Source organism: Pelodiscus sinensis, chromosome 1, assembly GCF_049634645.1.
Source record: "Pelodiscus sinensis isolate JC-2024 chromosome 1, ASM4963464v1, whole genome shotgun sequence".
NCBI lineage: Eukaryota > Metazoa > Chordata > Testudines > Trionychidae > Pelodiscus > Pelodiscus sinensis.
In genome coordinates, this window is record NC_134711.1 from 215,725,240 (window position 1) to 215,743,557 (window position 18,318).

The window sequence follows — 18,318 nt, forward strand, 5'->3', positions numbered from 1 at the left end:
AATATGAGTTCATCATTTTTGAATCTATGAAGTGAGTGTTCCATATTATTAATACTGGGAAACCATTCAAGATGAATAAATTCAGTATGAACAATTCTGGTTTCTCAGCAGTACTGGAAACTGAATAAGCTATTAGCCTATGTATAAGACTGAATTACTGTCTAGTAATGATTTGCTTCATGCATATTTTAAGCAATGTAAAAATAAGCTTGTTACCCATACTAAAATTGTTCTTTGAGTTTTGCCTTGATGTACAGTAAAACTCCAATAGTCCAGCATCCAATTGTATGGCACTCCTGATAGTCCGGCATCAAAATGGCAAGAGCCTAGTGAGTGAGCTTTGGCAAAAAGTGAGACACAAGACAACAGCGGCAGCAGCTGAACCGAGCGAAAAGGGTAAAAAAGGGTTAAAAAAACTAAAACATCACAGTCTAGACTGCAAGCTTCTTTCGAAAGGAGCTTTTTCGAAAGAGCTCTTTTGAAAAAGCTTCTTTCGAAAGAGAGTATCCACACCTCAAAACCAGATTGAAAAAGAGATCTGCTTTTTCGAAAGAGAGTGTTCAGACTGCATGGACGCTCTCTCGAAAGAAGTCCTGATTGCTATTCACAGAATGGACACCAGGGCACTTGTGCTTTTTTTTGATTGCCTCTTTGTTTGAAAAGTGTCCCTGTTCTGCATCCACACATGTCTTTTTTCGAAGGAGCTCTTTCGAAAAAGGCATTCTTCCTCGAAATTTGAGGTTTACCAATGTCAAAAAAAACCCTTGCGTTCTTTCTATTTAATTTCAAAAGAACGCGATTGCAGTGTGGACTCAGTGAAGTTTTTTAGAAAAAACAGTAGTTTTTTCTAAAAAACAATGAAGTCTGGACATGCCCTTAATGTTCTGCTTGGGAAGAAACTGTTGCGAGGTTCCCCTCAGTGGCAAATGCTAATGATTTTCTGATTGTCCAGGCTGAGCAAATAAAATAAAGAAACATCAGATTTAAATTAGTATAAATGGAATGAGCGATGGGGATGGCTCACCTGAGGATTACCAGTTCTGTTCATTCCCTCTGGGGCACTTGGCACTGATCATTGTTGTAAGACTAGGCTAGATGGACGTTTAGTCTGACCCAATGTGGCCATTCTTGTGTTCTTACCTTCTCAGTAACGCACCCAGCAATTAGGGAGTCTTTTTCAGGTGTTGGGTCTGCAATAATCAAGAGGTCAGACTAGATGAACATGATGGTCCTCTCAGACCTTAAACTCTGTGTGTATGAATCATCAATAGTGGAGAAAAAACTGGATTTTTACAATTCTTTCATTTTAGATCATCTTCAGTGTTATTAATCTCACAGCTAAATAAATGTGTTTGGGTAAAATACAGGATTTATGACAGGCACATGGAATGAACAATCATGGCCCCATTATAGTCAATGGTAAATTTGCAACTGATTTTGATGGAGCCAGGATTTCATGCATGTAGACTATATCCAAGGTGGATCACCATATGTGAAATTCATATTGAATATGGAAATCTCCACCATCCACTATTCCAACACTGAGCCCTTTTAAAGTTTTTTCAAAGGAAATTCTTCACAATGATGCTTCAATGAAGAGTCCCTTTGGGCAAAAAAAATAAAAGCTAATCTCTTTGGCAACAGAACAAAGAGACTCCTAAAACAGGATTCACTTAATGTTCTTTTTTTTTCTGTAGATATTCTTGTATTTGTATTTATTATATTAATAATATGAGTCAGCGGAAATACTTTAGACTCCAAACTCTCTGAACAGTGTAATCAACAAAGCTAAGTGTTTTGTTGGTAAATATGTAAATAGTTCCTGATATTATCGTAGCTAGATACTTTTTAATCGTATCTAGTTTGTACCTGTATTAGCTAATTAGCTAAGATAAATGTAGGTGTCTGCTACAGATGATATCAAACTTGAAGCAGATGGAATCACTTTCATATGGCAGCATTGTTCTCTCATCTGGACAGTAATCGTATGATTGATTGCACATAGGAATCAGTCCGTAGCAAAGAATGATTTAGCTTGTGTCATGTAGATTTTGGTGTACAGAATCATGTTTTCCCTTGGGAATCTCATCTGGTGGGAATGCAACCAACCCACTGTGATACTGTATATGAGAAAGATGACCGTGGGTAGCCACGTTCCTACTACTGTTATACAGTTTCAGTAAATCCAGTACAAATTATGCCATAAAAGCTGTCAATGGAAAAGTTGCACTCTATCAAATATGATTACACTGATTAAATCCATATATTATCTCTATCAGAAGTTATGACTGTTGGCTCTGTATTAGTATCTGATACCTGGTTTATATTCCTAGGTGACAACCACCAGGTAGGATTTACATCAGGACTAGATAGCTATGTGTTGGCGTTCCAGTAAGGACACTTCACGCTAACAATGTGCCATAGAAGAAATTCAGCCCAGTAGATCTTCCTGGATGTCCCAGACTCTGAGGCACAAATGTGATATGCTCATGGGACTCTGGTCTTCATCTTGGGTCAGTAACTTTCCCCAGACAAAGGCTGTGGGCTTTTTGGGATAGTAAATTTTAGGGTTGAAAACTTTCCCAGCCAGCAGAACCAGATGCTGTTCGCAGCAATGCGGTCCAGTCCAGGAGAATTGTCAACCTTATTTAAATTCCATCCACAGGGTAGACGATATAAAAACAATGCCTGAAATGTCTCTATTTCATCTTCATTTCCTGCTTCACTTCTCTGGACTGGATTTCTATCAAGGAAGCTCTGAAAAATGACTGATGACTCTCAGTCTGAGTAATTCCAGAGAGACTTTTGCAAGCTAGCTGTTCTATTACTTAAACTTGATATACAGACTTTGCAATCACTTATATGTATATACCTTAACCATTTATAATTCTCTTATTTTATTTTAATATTTCATGCATTAGTATTTAGTTACTGAATGATTGGCATCAGTGTGATTATAGGGTAAGATCTGAGTTATATAATTATTTGGCAAGGTGGTTGGTCCCTTGGGATTGGAAAGTAATCTGTAACTATTGAAACTGGTTTTCAGTAACCACTCATCAAAAGCTGGAATGCCTAAGGAGACTATATTTTTGACTTCTTGTTAAACAATATGATGAGACAGAAGTTCACTTTTGTTACTGGCCTGGTATAATCTAACTTTTTTAAAAAATGTTTTGGGATGGGTCTTCCCTATTTCTCAGTGGTCTGTTCTGAATTTGGCATTCTCAGCTGTGACCTACTGAGGCCTGTGACACTCACAAGCTTCAAGGAGTATGTGGAAGACCTCTGAAAAATGTGGGTGTTAGGATCTAGATATTCAGACTGGCCTCTTAAGAATCACAGGGATATAAAAGCAAAGAATCAAAATCACAGTCTGTATATTATGGTCTGAGGCCTTGTTCTTGAGCTAAGGCTTTTAGTTAAGCAGCAGGAGCATCCATAAGCTAAGAAATGTGCGGTCACTTCTTGGCACATTCCAAACCAGTCACACTGAAATAAAGCAATTTCGGACTCTTAGAAAGGCCATCTGATCTATCACCGTCAGATAAAGGTTAGAGTCTAGAATATTTAAAGGTAACTTAGATTGATAGCTTTCTGTCTGGCAAGGACCCACTTATCAATAGCTGGGGTTGAAAAATTTTCATTTGTTTATTGATAAATTATTATGCTCCCCATTTCTCTGTTGTTTATCTGTATGGTGTCTGCTGGTTCTTTGATTGCTTCTGTCTCCTGTATAATGAATTTTGCTTGATGGAAGCCAATTAAGGTTGTGGGATATATTTGGTTAGATAATCATGCTACAATAAGTTAGGATTGGTTAGTTAAATTTCAGTAGAATGACTGGGTAGGGTATATCTGAAAATATGACTATATACATTACAGGCAAACAGTAAGAAATTGGGGGAAAGCACAGGAAAAAGGAAAGAAAACTGGATTGTGCTTGCTGGAAGCTAACCCTAATGAACATCGAATTGTTTGCATCTCCAGACATTGGATATTTCTGTTATTTGTTCACATGAGAAGTACCAGGAAGGTGAAGGGACAAGCCCTCTAACAGTGGTTCAGTGGGTTCTGATACATTGACAGTCATTCAATGTTTCACATTATGTTAATGTGCAATATACCAGAGTCCTGTGTAGGGGGAAAAAGATGTTTCTAAACAGGCTCGCCAACAGGAGGTGGGGTTTGAAGGGTGGAATTGGTAGTTTCCCTGGAGCCCAGAAATTCAAAGGGGCATGGGGTTGCCACTGGTGCTGTAGCAGTGGCTGGAGACCTGCCCTTTAAATTGCCACTGGAGCACTGGGCCACGCACTCCAAGAAGCTGTGGGGCAGGGGGTGCACTGTGCTCTGGGCTGTGCAGAGGGCTGATTGCCCCAGCCTTGACCCTTGCTTCTGAGGCTCCACCCCTTCTGGAAGCACAGAGGCCAGTGCAGGCTGTTGACTCCCCTGAGTAGCCATGACTGGTCTGAGAAAAGCTGCAGAGCCAGCACGGAAGTATGGATGGCTGCCTCCTGCCCTGGTGCCACAGCAACAAAGATGGAGGCGGTTCAAATCTTCCCCTTCTGCAGTGGAATGATGCTGGGGCAAACTCTATAAGGAGACCCTTGCTGAGCTTCTTGCCTTGCTGCTCCCCAAACTTTCTCCTGCCGGTGTTTTCATTGAAGTGTTGCTCTTCTGAACGAGTCCTGTGTGGGGGAGGGAGGATTCAATTCTGATGTAAATGATTCTAGGTGTATTAAAGCTAATGAAGTAAAAGAGGGTTGGATTTGGGTGTGTGTATGCATTTGGGGGGGGGAGGAGGTAAGGAGTCTTGAAATGAGGGAGAGATGAATAAAGCAAAGTTTAGAAGAGTTTTTCTCCTCTTTAAAAACAGTCTTGTTAGGGGACTATCGATGAGCCACTAATTACAGTCACAAGTGTAAACAAAATATTAAATTTCACATTTGGCTTAGTGATAGCTTTTCATCACATTCCTGGGGCCTTGGCTCACAGATACCCTACCTAAACTTCCTTAGAATCACTCAGCAAGCCCATGCCAGAGGAATCACACCTATTTAGTCACCTTTTATTACTTACAATGAAATATATATGATTTAGCAGAGCCAAATACCATACAGGATTTATGAAGCTTGTGCTTTTTTTCCTGGCAGCAGCACGTTACAATAAGTGGTTAATCATTCCTCGAATAGTCGCATTTGTGCCATGGGACCACTTGGTATCATAGGCAACCCGGGGTCAGATCAGGATTTTATGGGCATTGGGAATTTTGCATCTGGCACTGTTCCCTCTCTGAATGAGTGTCGAGCCAATGCAGTCTTAGGAGGTTATTACGGTCCGAGTTCAGCAAGATATTTAAGCTTGTGGGTAGTCTCAGTGAAGTTGATGGAACTATTCATGTTTAAAGTAACATATATGCTTTACAGAACTGAGACCAACTGCTGAAGTTGACTTTGGTTTACTTCAAGAGTAAAGGGGAAAAAGCTTACTGTAAAGAAAAGGTATGAATACTTTTTAAAATATGGATTGGATGAGTCTAGAGTCTTACCAGTTTATTCAAGCATTTAAGATCTAAAGTGAGTGTTGTTAATTAATATTTTAGGAAGCTGTCTTATCAAAACATAGTATATTACTGTTCTAGTAATGCTAAATGTAATATAGGATTAAAATCAAAATTATTCTATTTAGTGTTTGAGAACAGCTTTAAGAAGAAAAATGTAAGCTTTTATGTTACAAATTATATTTAGTCCCTACTTTAAAAGTAAGTTAGAGCCACCGATGCAATTTTCAGAATATCTGAAAACCAGGACAATTAAAAATTCTCTTAATCTATTTTTAAAAATAGTTTTGTACATGGAAAAAAACCCTTTTCTTCCTGCGATGACTCCTTTAATTCCTGGTTGTAGATGGGCATAGTTTCTCCACTACTAAATCAACAGCAGCAGTCCTGCTTACATTTGTCCAGGCAACAGCAGTGGGACAAAAGCCATTCCCACAGCACTCTGTTGCCGCTTTGTGAAGCATAAGATTCACCACTAGAAATCCCACCAGCTTTTTGAAAAGTGGAGCTAGCAGAAAAGAAAGGGGGCTCTGATTCAGGTGTGGAGTTCAGACGTGTCTACATCAGACTTGAAAAACTAATGGACTACTCCCATCAGAAAAATTATGTGAAACTCTCCCGAAGTTGGGATCCAGGATAAGAGTAAATCAAGCAACAATTTCTAGCTTGCTAAAAGAGTGAGGTTAGGAAAAAGAATGTACAATATTATTGACTTTCAGAGTCTAGATTCCCACTACCCATTTGTTATACCTGGACTATAAATAAGACAAACCTATTCCTCTTTTCTGATTGCCTGTAATCCATGATCCATTCCTATAAGGCCAGATTGCAACCCCCTTAGGGTATGTCTACACTACCCCGCTAGTTCGAACTAGCAGGGGTAATGTAGTCATCCGCAATTGCAAATGAAGCCCGGGATTTGAATTTCCCGGGCTTCATTTGCATGAAGCCGGCCGGCGCCATTTTTAAATGCCGTCTAGTTCGAACCCCGTGCCGCGCGGCTACACGCTGCACGGAGTAGCTAGTTCGGATTAGGCTTCTAATCCAAACTAGCTGTACTCCTCGTGGAATGAAGAGTACAGCTAGTTTGGATTAGGAAGCCTAATCCGAACTAGCTACTCCGTGCTGCATGTAGCCGCGCGGCACGGGGTTCGAACTAGCCGGCATTTAAAAATGGTGCCGGCCGGCTTCATGCAAATGAAGCCCGGGAAATTCAAATCCCGGGCTTCATTTGCAATTGCGGATGACTACATTACCCCCGCTAGTTCGAACTAGCGGGGTAGTGTAGACATACCCTTACTCATACTACTGAGTAGTAATGCCCAAGAGAAATTCTACTGAAATGAGCTGGGCTGATCAAGCGCTAGATCCTGCCACTGTTCATGATGCTACCCAACAGAAGTGTGCTGAGAATGCTCCAGAATAGCCGGCAATCCAAAGCCCATCCATGCAACTTGGTCCAGGCCCCTGTGGACAGGTAGTGTGTGTGCTTTGAAAGAGTGCTTTCTGATCCTGGCAGTGGCTGCATGTGTTCAGGGCTGTGGGGCTCATGATGTAACTGTCTGGTCCCTGTCTGTGCAAACAGTCCCATTTCTTGCATCCTGTGGGCATGGGAGAATATTAGGGAAAGCATCATCTTCAGCAATTACCTGCTGCCTCCTGGATAGCATGACCAGAGGAGAGGTAGCACTATGTGCCCCCTCTGCCTGGCATGACCCTTCTGCCACTGTGCATGCCTATAGAGCTGGGTGTTCATGGACCTCCTCTGCTACCTGCCAGCCATGGGAGCCTTGCTCTCCACACAAAGCACAGGTAAGAATCTGCACCACTGAGAAGCCCTAACCTTTGCACTATGAGCAGGCTCAAACTCCACGTGAGTAACTGCTCAGCAAGGTGCATGCATGGGTCACCTGCTGTCCCTTAGTATAGTGTTTGAATCACAGGCACCTTTTAAATAGTGTCCTGGCACCTCGGGCTTGGAACTTTTTCCGACACACTTTGCCACATATTTGTATTTTACTTAAAGTCAGCCTTGCATTTTTTAAGAGATACATCAGTGGCTCCAAGCAAGCCTGGCATGTAATAATCTGGCTTTTAGGTTCCACTTTAAAAAACTAAAATAAACGTTCAATGAAAAATGTAAGGGAAAAAATGCAAACATTTAAATCTGAGAATGATTCAGTGTTTATCTTAAGAGTCACTTTAGCTTCATAGTAAATCAATTAGAAACAGAAACCTTGCTGAATGCCACAGCTCTTGCACAGAGCTCCAGATGTGCACTGACCGATTGCTTTCAAAAGCAGTAGGATAGTAAAAGTCTTTAATCATTTTAAGTGAGGAGCTATTTAAATCACAGAAGCTCACTTCTCTTTTCTTAATATCTGAAAGCCTGAAAAGATTACTGAAAGGAGTGCTTATTATCTTGAATGGTCCCTTAGATTTCAGTGTGACTAGTCACAGTAAGAAGTGCTAGTAGAAAGTGTTTGCAAGGCTGCTTCCTAAGTTTGTGATTTAAAGGGTTCAAGAAAAATCATGTAAAACAGCCCCCTACCTATCTAGCTATGGAGTGAGTGAAATCAAGTAAGTAAGTAGTTATATATTTATACTATTTATTAATGACTTCTATTTTGTTACAACAAACAAGTGTTTCAAGTGCTGTCTAATATATGCTGGGCAACTATCTATATATCATATGCATATACAAATTATCCACAATGTACATATTTAAGTGTGTACAGAGTACAGAATAGTAATATAATAGTGGCTATATAGCTAAAAACCTATGCCTTTTATATAATCCAGCTCACACACGTGAAGTATTTCATAACATTTGCTGAAATACACATTTGGCACAAGTAATAGGAAAATTGTCAAAATGAAGATACATTCATTCTGTCTTACTACAAGCTAGGGACCTATACCTGGAACGCTAGGGTCCAAAACAAAGATAAGAAAAAAACAGCACACCAAGCTAGGGAACTGGAATGAGTTGATGGGTTGGATTTCAGTGACATAGCAAGAGATGTGCAATTTGTAAAACCATCATTTAAATAATACCACCTGAAATGTGTAACTCTGGAAACTCACCTTCTGCATAAGATGAATGTAAAATCACTGCACAAGCCATCTTCCTGGAGACTGATATCATCTGAACCTTTTCCCTCTGCTATATTATTGTAGGCTTGGAGCAATCAACCTGACTGATAATGGCTTTTTGGTCTTGAGTATATTTCATAATGAAACAAAAGATTAAGGTCAGTTAATTGACTATACAATTTATGTGTGTAACTGTGCATGTGTATCTGTGTGTTCTACACACTTGCATTGCAAGATTAAGTGGCATAAATAAGGGAAGAAACTTTCAGGACAAGTAGTAGTTTCTTGATTTTGTTTCAGGGATTCTGTGTGCTTGCAATCGTCCAGAGCAAGAAGGGAGGTGAAGTGGACGCTGCTGGATGGGCCAGATCATTGAGTGTTGAGGGCCCTAGGCATATTAATTTTCTCATTGAAGGTAATTGAGTGATTTCCGTTGTGGACACGCATCCTGGCAGAACACTCCCCTGGTCACTATCTGAACATGGAACCAATATGAACTTAAAAATAAGGGAAGAGGTTTTTTTAATGGAAATGGGAGTCAGGTTGAGACTCAGAGGAACAGCAGCTCAAGGGCCAAGGATCAGAATTGTGACCCAGAGAGTTTGCCAGTTTGCTGGATTCAGACTGCAAGCTTCTTCATCCCACTGGAGAAGATGACAGGAATTTGAAACAGGCCATGCAAATTGCAGTCTGAGGCAGCAATGAAACATGGGGACTCTGAAGGAGACTATGAGATTAGCATTTGTTTCCCAACCTTAAGATACTGGTATTCCACACAGAACAAGGATAAGTAAATACCATCCTGTGGGCCATATCTGGTCCATTAGGGTTAGCCTGTAGCGGGCTGCCACCACTATATTTACCTGTATAGCTGCAGGTAATGGCAATTGCAGCTCCTGTTGACCACAGATGGAAGCTGCAGGAAGTGTTGTCCCAGTCCGTGCCACTTCCTGCAGCTCCTATTGGCTGGGAACAGCAATCTGCAGCCACCAGAAGCTGCAACTGATGATACCTGCAGAGGCGCAGAATAGTGAATTGTCGCCATATTACTGCTCGCCCTTGATATAGAGGATTTGGACTCCATTCCACAGAGACTATAAAGGGAGAAGTCCTCCCTAAGGAGAGTCCTAGATAAGCATATGTATGTGCACACACACACATAATTATATGTTGCATTTGAATTTGTGATAGTAATAGGTACTAAAACATAGAAGAAACTTGCTGAAAGTGTTATCTGTAAAAAATTATTGTGAATATTCATAATTGTTCCACGCATTATAAGTAAACTGAAATAGCTGAGAATATTGACAATAACTACCTTTTAAAGATAATAACTTCAGAGAATTTTCCTAGAGAGAATATATATGATGCATAACAGCTTATTCAACATTTAGGAAATATATTTCTTTGAAAGATTGTGTCATTTTCTTTCTTTCAGTTATTGAATTTGTATTATCAATATATCAAAATCCTGAAAAAAACTAAACTCTACTCTATAACCTAGAAAAGAAATAAGATAGGGTACAGGAAAGGAGAAAAAATTAGGGATGTTAGTAACTAGCAAATGCTTATCGAGTAGTTAAGTAGGAGCTTGACTAGTCGCTTCCCCCCCTTGCTGCCTCTATCACCATGAGCAAGTGCTGGGGGAGCCATCTTAAAAGTCGGTTCACCCCAGCACTGTCTCCACGGGGGAGCAGGGGACAGTGGGGAAACAGCCGAGCAGGGATTGAAACAGTCCCATTCACACCCGTCCAACTGTTGCTCCTCTTCCTTTGAAATGTACAATAATCACAGACTACTCAATTACACAATTAATCAAAATTTAACATCCCTAGAAGAAATATGCCTAACATAAGCATAGTGCTTTAATCAAACCCATTACAGACACCCAAACACAAACATTCTGAGGGAAGAAATGAGAAATGTGATAAACTAATCTGACCTCATGGATAACACAGGCCATAGAATGTCACCCAGTGAGTTTGACAGGTAAATCTTGGTTGGACTAGACCTTATCTTTTGGAAGGATACCCAGTCTTCATGTAAAATATCAAGTGATTAAGAGTTCACCATACTCTAGTGAACTACCCATACTTTTAAACCACGAGTCTTAATTCCTTTTGAATTTGTTCCATTGCAGCTACACACAGACATACAAACTCACTATTTTAAGGTTAAAAGAAAATCAGTGCATTTCTTCTAAATGAACTCTCACCCATAAAGGGTGGATGTTGGGGGACATATCCAAATAGAAAAACATTTTTAAAACATGACATTTTAAAACAGGTTTTGAAATAAAAGCATCTCATAATTTTTCCCCTGCTCAAAATGTCAGGTAATAATCTAACAAACAGAAGAGTGCCTCTATCTCCTTGTCATATTCTAAACTTAATCCCAGCTATAAAAAGATAGTCTATTGTTAGTTCTTAAAAGCCTCCATTGTGAACGGGAAATGTAATAACCTTTGCTGCGGCTACACCAGGTGTTCTTCACTAACAAGCCATAGTGATAGAGTGATGTGTCATCTTTGACAGTAATGTCTGCATGGCACTGAATTGCAATAAAGAGACTTACCAGACATAGTATCTTCCAGGACTATAAACAGAATGGGCAAGCCATATGATTTTACACAATGGGTTTAATAATGAAAGGTGCTATATACCTTTTGGTAATGTTGTAAGCTTGATCTCCAACATGGGAAAAATTCAAGGTGTTTAATAGTGTCATAAAGTAGCATGTTTTTGTCCCAGCATAAAAGGGCAGCAATAAATTCTTGGATTACTTCTGTTCTAAAACACAGTAATGGAAACCCACAGTCGTGCTATAGGATTCTCACCATCAAAGTTTAGTGATGGTTTCCTTTAGTGCTGAACAAGTACCCATAGGAAATGCCATATTATAATTCAAGATCATAAAGTTTGGTGAGCTGCACACCAGCCCAAACAATTAAAAGTAGAATACCATTACTGGAAGATGGATCAATTATAAGTATCTAAGTGGTTTCATTTTACAGTCAGGGCTTGGGATATTTTTTAAACAACCTATTAAATAGGATGCACTGCATGAGTTACACATGAGAGTAAAAAGGGGCAAGGAAGAGTGATCAAAAACCAGGCAACAGAACATCTAACAAATTACACCTAGTCATATAGTACACTGGAAGATTTACCCAGCGTTGCATGAGTCCTTAACTCCACTAATTTTTGTTTTATGGGAAAATAAAATGAAAATGTACATGCTTCAGTTAAAACATTGCTCTGGGGTGGGGCTGGGGTTGACAAGCTCAGTTTGCAGACTGCCCTGAGGAGAAAGGACAAGCCCAGCCCTCTCTCACCACAGCAGCATGGGGTCAGGTGAGAAGCGCCTTTCCAAGGCCACTGCAGCTCCAGTGGGCACAGCCGGGCAGGGGGGGCTTGTCTGCTGGCTGGGGCAGGTCCAGGTTCATCTGTCCCCCTGAGCTCCCCTGCCAGAATGAGGAATGCAGCAAACTGGGTACTTTCCTCTCGTTCCCAGACAAAGTGGAACAGCCAGAAATGTTTCCATATACATTTTGGTGGGGGAGCTTCAGCCGCCCTCCCCCAATGAGTGCCTAGGAGTGGAGGCTCAGGGCAGAGGCAGTCCCAGCTGGGGAGGAGGAATGCCCCCAGCCAGCCCCTTTCTCCTGCCTGGTGATTCTGTCTCTTACCTGTTTGGTTTTATAAGAAGCCGTCCCATTTCAGGCACATCCCATTTTCCTAGCACAACCAAACCCTTCTCTTGCTTTAAATAAGGATAAAAGGAAGCTGTATTTCAAATGTGGTAGCCCTAGCTCTTTCCTTTCATGAGGAGTTCTTGAACAGAGAGACAAACAGACATACACACAAACAGATAAACTCTCTCAAATATTTTACTGATCAGGTGCCATTAAGGGTGTCCAATTTGTCCATTATTTTTAAAGACATGCAGCTAGTCTAAAAATCTAATGTAAGGCATAGATGATGACTTGTGATGAACGTGGTTCATTTTTACGCTATGGGTGCATCTGCACTGCACCATTATTCCAGAATAATGGCTGTTATTCCGGAAAAACAATACTAGAGTCCACACAGCAATTGTGTTATTTCAAAAGAAAATTGAAATAACAGAGGGTTTTTCCGGTGTTAGTAGACCTCATTCCATGAAGAATAATGCCTCTTCCAAAAAAGCTATTTTGGAAGAGAGTGTGTTTGGATGCTCCACTGCTGCTATGTTGAAATAGCCCCTCACCAGAGCCATTCTAAGTTATTCCTCCCCTTCTGGGGCTCTAAATTGAGATAGTGCTTCCACATTAAGGGAGCCTACCTTGGACTAATCTTGAGGCTTCCCTGTAGTGTGGATGTTCTATTTTGAAATAAGCTATTCTGAAATATATTTTCCAGAATAGTTTTTTCCGAAATAAGCTTGTAGTTTAGACATACCCTTTAAGACCAATTCACCAACATCCATGTTTCTTAATTTCTTTGTGCCTACTCCCTGTGATGGAGTATCCACCCCACCTTTGCCAATTAACCAGACATGACACAGTTGAGTGGAATCAGGTGGTTTAATTAATCTTTTGATTGAATAATGAGGGACCCAGATGAGGAAGGTTGTGCTAGGCAGGATGAATGAAGACAAAAAGTTGGGGCAGAGGTGGGCTGCAGTGTAGTAGTGTGTAGTAACTCCCTGTATAAAGGGAAATGTATTTGGGACTCCAGAGTATAATCTACAGTTACTGTTTAGGAAAAATCAGAGGGGTAGCCGTGTTAGTCTGAATCTGCATAAACGATAAGAAGTCCTGTGGCACCTTCTAGACTAACAGATTTATTGGAGCATAAGCTTTCATGGGCAAAGACCCACTTCGTCAGATGCATCTGACGAAGTGGGTCTTTGCCAGGGGCGGACTGGCCCGGCGGGACACCGGGAATTTCCCGGTGGGCCGTCCTCCGAAGGGCCGGCTGAAGGGCTGGCTGGAGGCTGCTGGGAGAGGAGGGGGATTGTGGTGGGGTGCCACAGCCCTGCATTTTAAATTTCTTGGCACCACTCGCCGGCCATGTACAAGACATGGTGGGGCTGAGGGAGCACGAGTGGCGTGCTCAAACGCTGCGCAATAGGTGACAGGGGAGATGCCTGGGCGTGGCGTGACGTCACAGCCCGGGACTTTAAAAGCACTCGGCCCAGAGTTGCACTGCATGGCCCAGCAGCTGGGGCCCGCTTACAGACTCCAGCCCCACAAGCTGAAAGGCAGAAGGTAGGTGGAGGGGAGAGGGAATAGGAGGAAGGGGTGGGAGAGGAAGGGGCTTGTGCTGAGGGGAAGGGGGCAGGTAAGGAGAAGAAAGGGAAAGGCACAGGGTGGAGGAGAGACAAATGCCAGGGGCCAAGTGGAGACAATGAGGAAAAGGGCAGGAGGGGAGGTGTCAGTGGGAGGGGGGACAGGGTGATGCTGGGAGAGGAGAGGGGAAGGGCATTGGGGGCTGGAGAGGGAGGTCCTGGGATAAGGCCTGGAAGAAGGAGTGAGCATGAGGAAGGTGGGGATGGAACATGTCATGTGTGAGGACACAGGGGCATGAGGGGAATGGGAGGCAGAGGGTGGGGAGGGGGTGGGCATCAGGGAAAAAGGACAAAGGGGGAAGGGGCAGTGAGGGAAGGGGAAGGCACCAGGAGGGTGCTGGGGTAAGGAAAGGTTCAGGTGTCAGGGGATTCTGGGGATGAAGCAGAAGGGAAGACACCTGCAGGGGAGGGACCAGCACCAGAGGAGAGAGGCAGGGCAGGTGTGTAGAGGGAGGTGTTAGGAGAGGGGATGAGGAGGCGGTAGCTCACATGATCAGAATGGGGCTATTGGAGGAGTGGGCACAGGGAGGAGAGAAGGGCTGGTGGAGGGAGGCAGGTCTTATGAGGGCTGAGTGCAGTGAGAAGGGCAGGAATCCGAGTCAGGATAGCAGAGGAGGGTGAGGGATTGGGGGGCAGCAGGCACCAGGAGAGCTGATAGAGCAAGGGGAGGAGACATAGCAGCAGAGGGAAAAGGTAGAGGTTTATAAGGTATTTATTAGTAACTTGGGTGCCACAGTGCCACATCCAAACAAGCCGCATGTACTCAGTACTGGTGCACAACACAAAATTCATTCTGCTCATGGGAGGAAATTCTTAGCTCTAGCTGGAGCCACCACTTTATTTGTACCTTCAGTTCTAGTGAACCTTACGTGTTACAGAATGCCAGTTGACAGGTGACAAATGGCTGGATTGCTGGAAGCCAGTGTCCAGCCTCTAATCGAAGTTGGAGGTGTCTCATTTCTATTCTGGTGAAGGAAGAAAGCACTTTTCTCCACACATACTGGCTAGCTAGGCCCAATGTTGAGTCAGACTGGTCTGTTCATACTAATTTAGTGACAGGGGGAAATGACTTTGCTGGAAGGGGAGGGCACAACCCCAACTAGTTCTTCAAAACTTTCCTCCCTGCAACTAGACTCGCCGATGGCTTGGTTTGAGCCAGCTGTTCTTCATCCAGGTGCTGATCTCTGTAAACACCGCCACGTTTTTATGACAGAGCTGGCTTCATCAGTGTGGAACTGAGCAGCATCTGCATTGTGGCATCTCACTACCGTTCCGAATGATGACACACGGCTTTTGAAGGGAGGAGAAGATTCTGAAGGGTACACTACATATGGTCAACCATTCTGAAAGGTCAAGTCACAAGAGCATGGAAATATGGCCCGTATTCATTGTTACACGGAAGTAAACTTTCAGGACCTCTATGGCTGGCTACATGTGGTTCCTGAACCAAAAGCTCTATTATGAAGAAAGCTGGCAGGTGTCACATGCTATCTCTTGTTGCTGCCCTTTTACTGATTTTGACCAGGAATGGGAGGATGTAGGTGGGGAAATGGTCAAAGAGGTTTTTCTACATCTGGTGTTGGTTTTGCAACTATCATAGCTTTTTCCCCAGGGAGATTAGTACTTTGGGGTTTCTGAAGGAGGTGTTGACGATATCTGTGAGCAACAGAGAGCAGCTTTTCTCTGACTTTCACCTCCCAGGAAGAGTGCAGGCTTCTTTTACCAGGGTAGCTAAATACTGCTCAGTGTTTCTAGAGCTTCATTATGTGTAATGGGACTGAATTATGTCAAGGCAGTGAGGTGGTTAATGCCAACCAATCTGGTTGAAAGTTTTCTGCCTCAGTGAGTTCTTGTCATATTGGGTTTATCTTTTCTGTGAAGTAGGATGAGAATTCTTTGTGGCCTCATGTTTAATAGTTTAGTAGTGCAGTCTTCTGAGACCCAGTGTAAATGGCCTCTACCAATTATTCATGGGGTAGTGTTCTTGAATTTCTATATGCATACATATCCTTTCTATTCAGAGTCTCTTGAATTCTGTAGCTGACATATTATACACCCCTTGTTATAGCATTGTGCTCCACAATTCATGCTTTCTTGAAAAAAAAAGAAGACGTTGCTCGCCATCACGTTTGAGAAATGTGAATAATGCCATAGCCTCTGGGTATGCGGACAGCCTGGAACAATAGGTCTAAGAGCAGTGAGTTGCCCCTGTTCATCCAAATGGAAGATTAACTCTGAAACATAATGAAGATAGTTCCCTACTCTCCCATCAACGGCTATTAGTCAAGATGGTCAGAGATGCAACCCCCCAGCCTCCAGGTGACCCTAAACCTCTCACTTTCAGAAACCAGGAGGGAAAGACAAGGGTGGATCATGCCACCTACCTTGTTCTATATACTCCCTCTGTGGTACTGGTCACTCTTGAAGACAAGATACTGACCTAGCAGGACCATTGATTTCACCCAGTATGGCAATGCTTATGTTTACACTACTACTGTACGAGAGAATGAGCCATGAGTTGGACTTCTGGCAACATGAACTATGTAAATACCACCATACTGATATGTCTTAATCATTTTCATATTTCACAGATAAAATCCTCCATTTTTTACATACCTGAAGTTGCCACCAAATTTTCAGGCTGCCATAGAGTGCTAGGATCTCCAGTGGGCCTGACTGCTCAACATTAGACCAGCCTGCTGCAGATTTTACCAGGCTTTCACCATATGTGAGCAATTGTATTTGTTTATTCAATTTAAGAAGGCCGTTGTCCTTTAAAACTTCTAGATGCTTTTTAAGACGGCTATCATTTGTTTTTATCACTTCATCGACTGTGGTTGCGAAGTGGATTAAAGTGACTCATTAAACTCCAAAGCTTGTTAAACATCCCCTGATTTGTAAATTATCCTACCGCTTTAAAAAGACACTCACAGGAAAGTTAAAGCTGCATGGACTGACTTCTAAATGGTTTTACATTGAACTAGGTAGAATGGCCTCTTTAAAAAAATAACAAAACCACTTTGATCTATTTGGATTAAGAGATTTCCTCTAGGGCATGAAGGTCTCAAGTATAAATCTAGCCCTTGTAAGTAATGGCAAAAATTTGCTACCATGATGGCTCTTTGTGGCTACTGCAAAACAATTGGTGATGTCATTTCATAGTGAATAAATTAGTGCTATAAAATCCACCTTCCACATTGGCACCACTGCAGGATACAAAGCCACTCACTCAATTTTAGATGTGCTTTCATCAGAATGGGGACTCTAGTCGGGTGATCACATGTTCCAGTACACTGGAAATGTTCGAGCACTAATTGTATTGAAATTGGGATGTTTGTCCTAGTGTCAGTGTAGTTGTGAGATTAGGGTTGCCAGATAGTTGAACCAAAAATACCGAACACCTCCCCCCTACCTTCCCCCTCCCCTGCAAAAGAAACAAACACCGGGGCACAAGATTCTGTTGAGGGGGAAAAAAGGGAGGGAGACCAAAGTTGTTGAGCAAAGGACTCTGAGACTTATTAAGCATAAATAAATAAATAAATAAATAAATAAAACATTAAAACAGCATAGCCCCTGTCAGAGTGAGTGCAGAGTTAGAATAGGGATAGGAACAGGAGAGCATTTGAACACTAAGACCCAGGGAAGGCATTGCTTCCCCTTGGTCTTTAGGCTTTTTGCCGGAGGCCATTCTGTGTTTTTGTTCAAGCTAGAACTTAGCTTCCCTGCAGAACCAGGTAAGCATTGGTTCTGGGGGTGGGGAGCTGAGGGTATTGGGGTTGGGAGCTAGGGTTGCCAGGTGTCCGGTATTTTCACCTTCTGGCCAGGAAAAAAATCAGAAAATACCGGACATTTTAGGTGTCTGGTATTTTCTGAATTTTTTTACTGGAGAGGAAGCAAAAATACCGGACTGTCTGGGTCAATACCAGACACTTGGCAACCCTATGTGAGATACATCTCTCTCCCCTAACATTACTCGCGTGTGGTAACAGTCAGGGAGCCAGTGGAAGTAGAAGTGAACAGCTAAGAAGTGTAAAGGCTTTCATGACCAGGCATTCGTGATAAGGAAAGCTCAGCATTATTGGATGCTTTTTCTCTGTCTTCTCTTAACCTCCCCATCCCCAATCCTACCATAAATTGTAAGCAGAAACATCTCACTCATCCTCTGAGTGAAGTCCCTTTCTGTCACTTGCACCCCCTGAAGTCCTGAGCCCTCACTTTTTCTTCTTTCGTCCAACTAATCCAAGGAGGGAGGAGAATAGCCTACACTGTTGTTCTTATATGAGCCTTCTAGTTCCAGGATACTCAGAACTTCCAGGCACAGAGCATTCAGAAGA

At 42.3% G+C, this 18,318-nt stretch overlaps 1 long non-coding RNA gene across 2 annotated transcripts in view; it reads left to right on the top strand.

Annotated features, from left to right (window-relative positions):
- Positions 1-5,322: 5,322 nt before the first annotated feature.
- LOC142823734 (uncharacterized) overlaps positions 5,323-18,318 on the top strand; it is a 52,845-nt gene continuing 39,849 nt past the window's right edge. For both annotated transcript variants that reach the window (XR_012898887.1, XR_012898888.1), the window contains exons 1-3: positions 5,323-5,501; positions 8,741-8,814; positions 8,957-9,071. This is a non-coding gene — a long non-coding RNA (uncharacterized LOC142823734). The remainder of the gene's footprint in view (positions 5,502-8,740; positions 8,815-8,956; positions 9,072-18,318) is intronic.